Genomic DNA, 10,263 nt, shown 5'->3' with positions numbered 1-10,263 from the left:
TCAAAATCCAGGGGCAATAAGAGATGAAAAAATTTGACTGAATTTTTAATTTGCATGACAACACTAAACAAAAGCAAAAGACAGTCAACAAACAGTATTTACAGGATATATCACACGAAGGACTAATATTCCTAAATATTAATGAACAGTCTTAAAAAATGAAGGGCAAAGGACCAAAAATCCAATAAAAGATGAGAAAATGGTGTGAACAATTTCCAAAAAGATATAAAAATGACTCTTAAACATGAAAAAGACTCAAATTTTCTTGATTAGAGAAATGCCAATGCTATTGTCTGGATATTTGTGTACTCCCCCCCCACACACTGAAATTCATGTTGAAAACCAAATACATAAGGTGATGATATTAGGAGGCAGACCTTGGGAGGTGATTAGGTCCTGAGGGTGGAGCCCTTGTGAATGAGATGCAGCGCTCTCACAAAAGAGACCCCACAGAGCCCCTTCTACCATGTAAGGACACACCGAGAAGTCAGCAGTCTGCAACCTGGAAGAGGACCTTCACCAGACCCTGGCAATGCTGGCACTATGATCTTGGATTTCCAGCCTTCAGAACTGTGAGAAATAAATTTCTGTTGTTTATAAGCTATCCAGTGTGTGTTATTTTGTTATAGCAGCCCGGACAGACTAAGCAAATTAAAAGAAAATTGAGATACCATTTCTCACCTGCCAGACTGGCCAAAAAAAAAAAAAAAAAACACCCCGAAAAATCCACATTCTGTTGGTGAGGCTGTAAGAAAACAAGCACTCATAAAAAGCTGGAGAGTGTGCAAATTGGTACAACCCTTCTGGAGAGAAATTTGATAACACCTAAAAAGTGACATATGTACTTACATCATGATCCAGCAGTCCCACTTCTAGGATCTAATATATACTTTCTACAGTATGAAAACGTATGCACAAGCTTACTTACTGCAGCATTGCTTGTAAATGCAAAATATTGGAAACCTCCTAAAGACCCATACACAGGACAGTGGTCAAACGAACTACAGTATATCTACACAGTGGATTAGTATGCGGCTGTAAAAAAGAATGTGGAATCTCTCTGAACCGATATGATTTCCAGGATGTACTGGTAAGTGAAAAAAAGCAATGTCCAAATGAGTATGGTATGCTACCTTTTATATAAGAAAAAAAGAGACAAGAAAATACACAGATGCCAAGAAAGTGCAGGAAGGATAACCCAGAAACTAGAGAGATTGATGGGAAAGGTTGGAAAGGGAAGAATGGGGTTGGTGTTGCATGGATGAGAAAATTGACATTTATGTGAATATGTTTTGTAAAACTCTCTTAGAACCATAGTAAGGGTTTCATATTACCCCCCACCCCTAGTAAACAAGATCAACTAGGATATGGGGGGAACAGAAAATGGAGTACAAAACTAACAGTATCACAAGTGAATAGCCCTTGGGTGGGAAAGAAAATGATAATGCCATGGTTATATAAAATGATAATTTCAGAGGAAGCAGGGTGAGGGTTAAAAAGGAATCCTTTGTACTACTTTGCAACTTTAAGTCTAAAAATAACTCCATGGAGAAAAAAAGAACAGCGCTATATTACAATTCCAAATTTTTAATATATGTATACATAGAAAAGAAAAAGACCGAAAGGAATTGCATGAACACTATAACTTTGGGTATCTCCAAATGGTGGAAATTATGGTAATCATTGCTTTTGTTTCCATATTCATCTGTATTTTCTAAGTTTTCTAGTCATTTGACAGTTTTATTTGATAGATCCTTGAAAACTGGTGAAAGATTGAAGTTTATCATGCAGCTTATATTTTATTGGAGGAAATAGAAAATGAATAACATTTAAAATCTTTTTGTGCAGAAAATAAAGCTGATGTAATGGAGAGATGGGTGGTCAGGGAAGGTCTTTCTGAGAAGGTGACATTTAAGGTGAGATGTGAAGAACAAGAAGACGGAGTGGGGAAAGGGCACAGGGAGCAGTCTCTGCAGAGGCTGGGAGGTTGGGGTTGGCTTGGCTTGTTTGGAAACCTAGAATAAGCCAGTGTGGGTCGGCCGCAGTGGACTAAGGGGAACAGGGCATGGATGAGGCCAGAAGGATAGTGAGGCGCTAAGCCTGTGGGCCTTGGTATGGCCTTGGGAGCCAACAGAGGGAACTGAGCCCATGAGAGTCATGGTGGAGCCTGTTTTAACAGGATCCTGAATTCAGCAGCTGAGTGGAGCTGACTTCAGGGGGATGAGGATGGAAGCTGGGAGGCTAGGGAGGGGGCTGGTGTCCTCTAGGAATCAGAGTGAGAGACCACGACAGATTAGACCACTGTGGAAAGAGGAACGTGGTCAGATTTGGGCCCTGTTGTGACGGTGTTGGGTTAGGTGGAGGGATGTGAGAGAGAGAAGGATGATTTCTACATTGGCCTTCAGCTTTTTTGGGGGGAGGGGGAGGGTTTAGATGATATTTTTAAATGTTTTCAGCATTTTATTTTATTATTTTAAGTATCAGTATATTGATAAGAATTGACATAGTTTATGAAATGATCCCCCAGATTATCACCCCTCTGGCCTTATACATAGCCATTACATACTGCTGACTGCATTCCCTGTGGCATGCTCCCCATCCCTGTGACCCTCTATCAGCTTCTAATTTGAACTTCTTTAACCCTTCACCCCTTTCACCCAGCCCCCCAAACCCCTTCCCCTCTGTCTACACTGGCCTTCAGCTTTTCAGTAGATGGTGGAGTCATTTACTTAGATGGGAACACTGGGAAGCAGGCTTTGAGGGGAGAGCAAAAGTTCTGTTTTGGTTTGAGATGAACATGCTTTTCATGTTAACAATCGAAAAAGGATGAGTAAAAGTTAATGGTTAAAGAGAAATAATTGCCTTTTTTGTCCCGGAGTCCTGAGCCCAAGTTGCTCTCCCATGTACTTTTCCTGCAGTTCAGACCAAGGAGTAGGTGCTGTGGGGGTGTGTGTGTGTGGGGGGGTAAGTCCTTATTGCCATGGTTCCAGAGCCAGCCCCCCCTCCAGCCCAGCCTGTTCCTGATGTACTCCTAGCCCAGGACCCCAGTTACTGACAGCTTATCAGCTTGAGTGTCAACTGCTGGGGGCTGTGCTAAGTAATTAGGATGGGTGGGAGGGTGGATGGATAGATGGATGGGTAGCTGGGTAGGTGGTGTGGTGGGTGGATGGGTGCATGGGTGCATGGGTGCATGGGCAGATGGACAGAAGGATGACTGACTAGTGTGCCTCTCCACCCCCCAAGTGCAGACTGCTTCCTGATTGGTCTGGAAAAGTCTGTGTAGGGGCTGGCTCAGTGGACGACTGTCAGACTGGGAGGGAGATGGGGCCAGTGCTCCTTAAATCCTCCCCACCTGTGGTCCCCTTGATCATAGGGACTTAAGGGGTGGAGTCATGTGCTCAGCTCTGGGGAGAGCAAGGCAGGCACCAACATTTATTAACTGCTGGATGACTAGAAGGGGCCTTTACCTACATAATCTTGACTGCTCACCGCTGTCCCTGAAGGCAGAGGCTATCCTCCTTATTTCACAGATGGGAAGCTGAGAGGTTGGCCCTGGGTGAGGGTCACCTGCACCCCATTAGAGAGGGTCTTGGCTGGAGGAGGAGGACAGTCTTTCCGTTGAGGCCTCAGTGAGGAATACACAAGGGTGTGTGTGTGTGCTGCTGTGCCTGGATACACCCACCTGTATGCAGGTATGCGTGCATATGTGCATATGTGCATATGTGGGGGCAGGAGATGGCTGGTGGAGGGGGTGACCACACTCTAGGCCTAGTCCTGGCACCTGCAGCTTAGATAGTGGAGCCCCTGACTCCTGAATGGAGAGCAGGGATGTGAGCTGGGGTTTTGTTCTCTGTTAACCAGAAGTTAGCGTAGAGAAAAGGGAAGCTGAGAGCGGACCCTAAACCGATTACAGGCATATTACAAGTCTGGTTGTCTACACATCTCTTCTCTCTTCTAATCTGCCCTGTGACAGGTGCCTTAAGGATGCTGAGGGAAACTGCTGCTCAAATGCAGGATGACTTGCCCAAGGTCACACATTGAGCTGAAATATAAAGGGAACAGGAAGCCCCCCTGAGGTCTGCGCTGAGGGGTGCTATGCATTCCTCACCTCACTATTCCCAGCCTCTTTCGAGGTAGGTCTGACCACATCCTACAGAAGAGGAAAAGAGGCTTGAAGAGGCAGAATGAGTAGCTCAAAGTCACACAGTCTGTAGGTGGCAGAACTGAGACTTGAAACCTGCTGGAGTTAGCAGATTGGTCCCTTTGTCTGGCAAACTTTTGAGTTTGGCTGCTGTTCTTCCTGCTGTGGTCCCAGATCTGCTACTTCTCCAGATGGTCACCTTCCTTGCAGAAGAGCAGTCTGCTTCATCAGGTGTCTGCCTCTGTATCGTCCATGGGGGACATCCTCAACTATGTATGACCTGGGTGGTGTCCTTGGGTGGGAACTCCTACGTCCAGCCCCCTGGGGGAAGCATAGTGAGTGCTGGGGGGGCTCTCATATATGAGAGGGAACCTGGGTAGACCTCCAGAACCCAGTGCCCCAACTCTCTGCACTGGTACCTTCACCAGCTGGCTCTGGCCCCACAAGAACCTCTGATTGTCCATTTTCCTCAACCCTAGGACCTGGGAAGCCCCTGGAATGGCTTACTAGAGTTGAGGATCTGGGGATGTGGGAAAGGTGCTCAAAGAGCTCTTCTCTCTGAGAAGAGGTACTTGGAGGAGTAGCCTTTGTGCAAGGGTGGCCAGCTCTGGCTGTGCTTCTGGCTTGGGGTACAAGGCAGAGCTGGCTGGGCACGATGACTCCTCTGTTCTCAGGAGCTGCATCAGGGAACGGGCTGCTTGCCACTGCTACCTAAGGGAGCGACTGCTTCACCTGAAGGTGGGCTGGGGTCAGGGCTGTGCCCTGGAGTTGCTTTCCCTTCAGGCTGCTGAGGAGAAGATCCTTGAGAAATAAGGGCGTCTGGTGCAGGATGAGGTGACTGTAGCAGGTTAGAAACTCCTCACTCTCTGAGTGTGTACTGGCGTGGCACTGGGGATCCAAGAGGATGAGGGGGTTGTGGGGGGGTTCAGGGCTGCAGGCAGAAAGCTCTGACTGTCAGGGCCCTGGGCCAGAGCCCTCTCAGCTCCCACTTCTGAGGGGCCTGGGCTTGGCTGGGCCTCCTGGAGGCAGTAATGGGTCTTCACCAGCCCTCTCTCTGAGCTGTGCCTGCAGTGGGGCCGGGCCAGTTTCTCTCTGCCCAACCCAAGGTTCTGAGAATGGCCTCACATGTGACTCTTGCTGGGAAGATCTCAAACACCATCTGCTTGGTTTCCTCGTTGATGGCCTGGCCCAACAGAAAATCAGCCTTGGAGGTGGCCGTGATGCCCAGCCTGCACAGAATGGTGTGTGTTCAGAAAGCACAAGCTGCACGCAGTAGGCAAAACTCCCAGTGTATGTCTGAGACAATCAGGTATGTTTGTTAGAGGTGGGACACGTCTCAGCAGAGTGGCTAAGATCAGTCAGGCAGAACCCAGGGCTGATGCCTGGGTGCACAGGAAGCTCCTAAGAAGCAAGTGAGCCAAGGCATTTGGCCAAATGGAAACCTGGCCCACATTCATGTTAGCCCCATCCCATTTTACAGAAAGGGCACACTGAGGCCTGGGGGCTGGACTCGTGTCTCAAGTCATGTAGCAAGAGAATGACTGAACTGGGGCAAGGCCCCATTATCCTGGCTCCCAACCCAGCAAACGTGGCCTAGAGCCAGAAGAGATTAAACCTTCAGTGGCTTTTCACAGCTAAACTCCTTGCCTTGTTTATTACAAGCACCTTGGTTCCTTCTCTTTAAAGAGACAGCATAGCCTTGTGGTTAGGAGCTGCACCGCCTGAGTTTGAGTCCTGTCTGTGATTGGCTGGTGACCGTAGATAAGTTGCATTTACTTCTTTATCCCTCAGTTTCTCCAGCTATAAAATGGGACCAAAGTCAGTGGTGGACACGCTGTTTACCCCAGAAGCAGAAGCAGAGCCCTTGCCTCTGCCTGAGACCCTTTTGCTCAAGGGCATGGCAGTGCCTACCCTTCAGGGACCTGATCTCTTTCCTCCAGGGAGACAGACGTAGGTTGACAGAGATTAGCTCCAAGAACTCTAATGCCCACACCAGTTCACGGCAGACATGTTGGGCAGGGCTGGACGCCCCTTGGAAGTTAGTGGTCCCCAGATGAGGGGCCACATCCTCAGGCAGACAGAGCCGAGGAGGGATCCCTGTGCCCAACAGCCACTGGGCCCCGCGGGTGAGGGCTGCTTGCCTGCAGACCCTGAGCCGGCCCTCGCCTGCCCCCTCCTGGTAGTAGCTGATGAGGTCGCCCAGGAGAGTCTGTTGCAGCTTCACCTGGCCTGCGAGTGGGGGCTGGCTCATGATGGCTCCAAGGGACTGCATGTGGAGGAGGGTCCTGTGGGCCTCCCCAGGCCAGGCCCAGGCTGACCAGCTTCTGTCCCTCCCTAGAGCTCAGTCAAGAAGCCGAGGAGGAAGTTAGGATAGCAAAAGAGAAAGCTGCGTATAATGCAGCTCTGCCACTGCTTGGCGTTCTGGAGGGCTGAGATCTGAGGATAACTGGGATTACCTCCCAAGTAAACTGTTCATGCGCAGATCCTTGCGTCAGGGACCGCTTTTGGGGGAACTGAGATGGAAACAATCACCTGTGCACTCTCCCATTTATCTTTAGCTCCTTCCACTTGCCATCTCTCCCTCCCTTCCTCCCTCCCTCCCTTCCTTCCTTCCTTCCTTCTTTCCTTCCTTCCTTCTTTCCTTCCTTCCTTTTCACCTAGTACTTAAGTGATGATTCACTCACCCATTGAGTCATTCAGTGACTCATTCCTTCCATGTGGGTCAGCATTTCTCAAAGTATGTGCCACAAGGATCACTCGTTGGGGGTTTTTAATCAGTCTCATGTGAGGAAAAACTTCCTGGGTTAAGTAAAGTCCCTCAGCTTCTTGGCTTCAAGACTTCAGGGGCCCTTTCAGTGCCCTCCTCTGGTGTTGGGGGAAGTGCTTTCCTTGAGCAGCCAGCCTGTGCCCCTCCACGCCAGCCTGGAGGCATCAGAGACAAGTGAGGTAAGGTCCCTGCCCTCAGGTGGCTCATGCTTAGCACACCTGGACAATCCAGGATAATTCCCTCATTCAAGGTCCTTGACTGAATCACACCTGCAAAGTCCCTTTGCCACGGAAGGTATATATTCACAGGTTCTGGGGATTAGGACCTGGGCATCTTTGGGGGCCCCTGTTCAGCCTACCACACCAAGTCTATCTGACACCCATGGCCGTGCATTTTCCATGACAGCAAAAATTCGTAAGAGCACCAAATGAGAGTGCCATATTTGAGGGTGGGAGATATACTGGGTTCCAGGCCACTGAGTGGTCTTGAAGGGGGCTGTCTCAGGCCAAGGAAGGAGGGGGCGTCTACAACAAAGCCTCTGAATTTGTCTCTCTGCCTGTGTGGCCTCAAGAAGATTTGCTCCCTGAGGAGACGGCTGGAGTGACCTTCGTCTTTTTTCCTATCAGTAACCAAAGTTTCATAAATTGGCACACACAATTTAATCCTTCTCTCTCTCTGTGATTCTTCTTCTTTTGGTTACTTATTGATTTAATGACTTCATTCATTACGGACATTCTAGTCCTCATTCTGGGGAACTCTGTCATGCCTGTGAACTGCCCTCCATGCCCGTCTCTCCAGGGAGGCCCAGAATCTCAAGGGGGAAACGCTGGACCATTCCCTTCCCTCTCCCGTACTTGAGTCAGCACTGCTTCTCCAGTGCCAGCTTCCTCTCCATTGGACCACTGCAGCCTCCTTGAACTGTTGGATGTGGTGTTAATTGCATTATTCACACTTTCTGGTCCCTCAGGGGAGTGACTGGTTAGTGAGAATCTGCTTTTTCTCCCTGTCGGGGTGACTAGCTTTGGGGACTGCAGGGAGCAGGCAAAGGGGAGGGAGCACTGGAGATCTGCAGGGGCTGCTAGGGGGTGCGAGTCTTGAGGCCCAGGGAAGGAAGGGGTCTGGCTCAAGGTCACATGGTGCGCTGATGACAGAAGCAGGGACAGGCAGATCTGGGTCCTAGCACCCAGCCTTCACTCACAGCTCTCCCTGCTGTCTAAAGGCTCCCATGCTCCCTGAGAGTCCAGGCTTTCCCAGGCCACAGGAGCACGGTGGTGGGACCGCTGCCTGGGCAGGGGCTTTCAGGTCTAGAACTCAGCACTTCCTGTCCTCAAGGCCATTACACAGGAAGGAGTCCGTTTCCCTCAGAACGGAACTGAATGTTCTTGCCGATTGTCCACTCCTAACCCTTCCTGGGGCCCCCACGCAGAGGAACCAGCTTGGGCCCTGACCCTGTTTGCCTAGTTCTGGCAGGATGGCTTAGACACATAGGCACAGCCCAGGGAGGGAAGGGCTGGCAGGAGAAGGAGATGCGGGAGCCCAGCAGCACATAGTCCTTGCAAGGGCAGTCAGTGCCTGGCCTTGAGCCTCAGGCCAGACTTCATACTTTGGCCTTTTGCCGAAATTTGTGTTCCTTTTCAGGAATGGAGCTGTGTAACAACCAAACTATGGATAGGTATATTCCTTGCGAGATTCTCATTGTCCTCAAGTCACAAAGTACCCTCAGTGTGGAGTTTGGCCAACTCCCCGAAGCTTGCCAGAGAGCCCGCACAGCAGGCGCTGGAGCCGGGCGCTGGAGCCGGGCTCTCTGGCCTCAGCCCCTCCCTGACAGGGCAACCTTGGGAAAGAGGACAGATTCAAGATGGTGTCCCCATGAGTCTGGTGCCCTTGAGCCCTGTCGTAGGCTGGTTTTGACTTCTCCATCTTCTGCCGCGGGTCCTAGTCAGCAGCTAACCCTGCCTTCCTGCCCCAGCACCTGCCCTAGCTCGCCATATGGTCACTGTCTACCCCTGGTGTGTTGTCATCACTCAGACTGAGAGCTGGTGGGTGGGGCCTAGACCTGTCAAGGCAACAGGCCAGAGTTCTCCGTTCTGGGTGGGTCCAGTCCTCCTTACCCTCTTTCTTCTTTGCTTTGGAAAACCCATTCCAGGAGAGTCTGGTTTGGCTCCTCCTCCCCCACAAGTGGGCATGTGACCCTGGCTCGGCTAATCAGAGACTCTACTCTCCAGGCACAGCCATTCACAGAGGGTCAGGCATGAGTGTGTGTCCAGGCCAATTACTTTTCTTTGATATTTGTCATTTGTTCTTTAAGAGAGAGAGTCTGTCTTCATCTTGGATCAGTCAACATACTTGGGGCAGACAGCAGAGCCAAGAGAGACAATATTCTGCTCATATTCTTGGACTCCCTGGATCTAGCTGTACCTGATGTTGGGATGATCACTTGGACAGTTTAGGTGTATCAGCCAATAAATACCCTTTCTCATTTAAGTTGGGTTTCTGTCTCTTGAAATTGCATAATGGGGGTAAGGCTCAGAGCCTTAATTGGGGTAGAGGGTCCCCCTTTTGAGCTGTCCACGCCATCTATCCTATAGTCCAGGTGGTGCCAGCTTTGTGGTGGTTGTGGTCCAGTCAGCCACCAGCTGTGGGGAGAAGGACAGGCGGCCTGAGGACTCCAGGAGTCAAGCTGGTGAGGATGGGTAGTTGTGGTGTGGCTAAGGTCATGACCACAGGCCTGAGGACCTGGAGAGCTGGGACTTCTTGGAGAGATGCTGAGCAGGCACAGCTGGGCTGCAACCCTGGGGGCAAAGGTGTGCCCAGACCCCCAGCCCAGAAATTCTGGGCCTGACCCAGGCAGTTGGTCCTGACTAAGAGAGTTCACTTGGGCTTGGGGAGGTGCAACATGAGGTCCAGCGGAGCAGAGCCTGGGATGAATGATTCACCCTCTCGGACGATGAAGCTGCTAGTCCTTCCACCGCTGACATCCAGAACCTGATCAGTCATCAGGTCAGTCGTTCACTGATGGTGACACCTGAGTGTGAGAGTAGGTGGCCCCGGAGTGTACACATGAGACCTTGGAGTGTATAAGTGTGTAATCCCAGTGAGATTTAAAAAAAAAAAAGTAACTTTTTTTATACACTTATACACTTATACACATGAGTGTGTGTGCAGCCAATTATATAAAACCACAGGTAATGTTGAGCTGAGTGATGCTACATACAAGTGTGTGTCAGGATGTTTCTAGAAACTGGGCATGAGGGACCTCTTTGTATTTGTGGGTGGCTTGGCTGGTGTGAGTTGGTGGATGTTCCAAGGAGCAGCTTGAATGGCCATACTTTGTATCAACCCTCCTTCTCTCTCT

The sequence above is a fragment of the Pteropus alecto genome, unplaced genomic scaffold (genome assembly GCF_000325575.1).
Source record: "Pteropus alecto unplaced genomic scaffold, ASM32557v1 scaffold42, whole genome shotgun sequence".
NCBI lineage: Eukaryota > Metazoa > Chordata > Mammalia > Chiroptera > Pteropodidae > Pteropus > Pteropus alecto.
The sequence above is the reverse complement of the archived record's forward strand: the minus strand, read 5'-3'. Positions refer to the sequence as shown.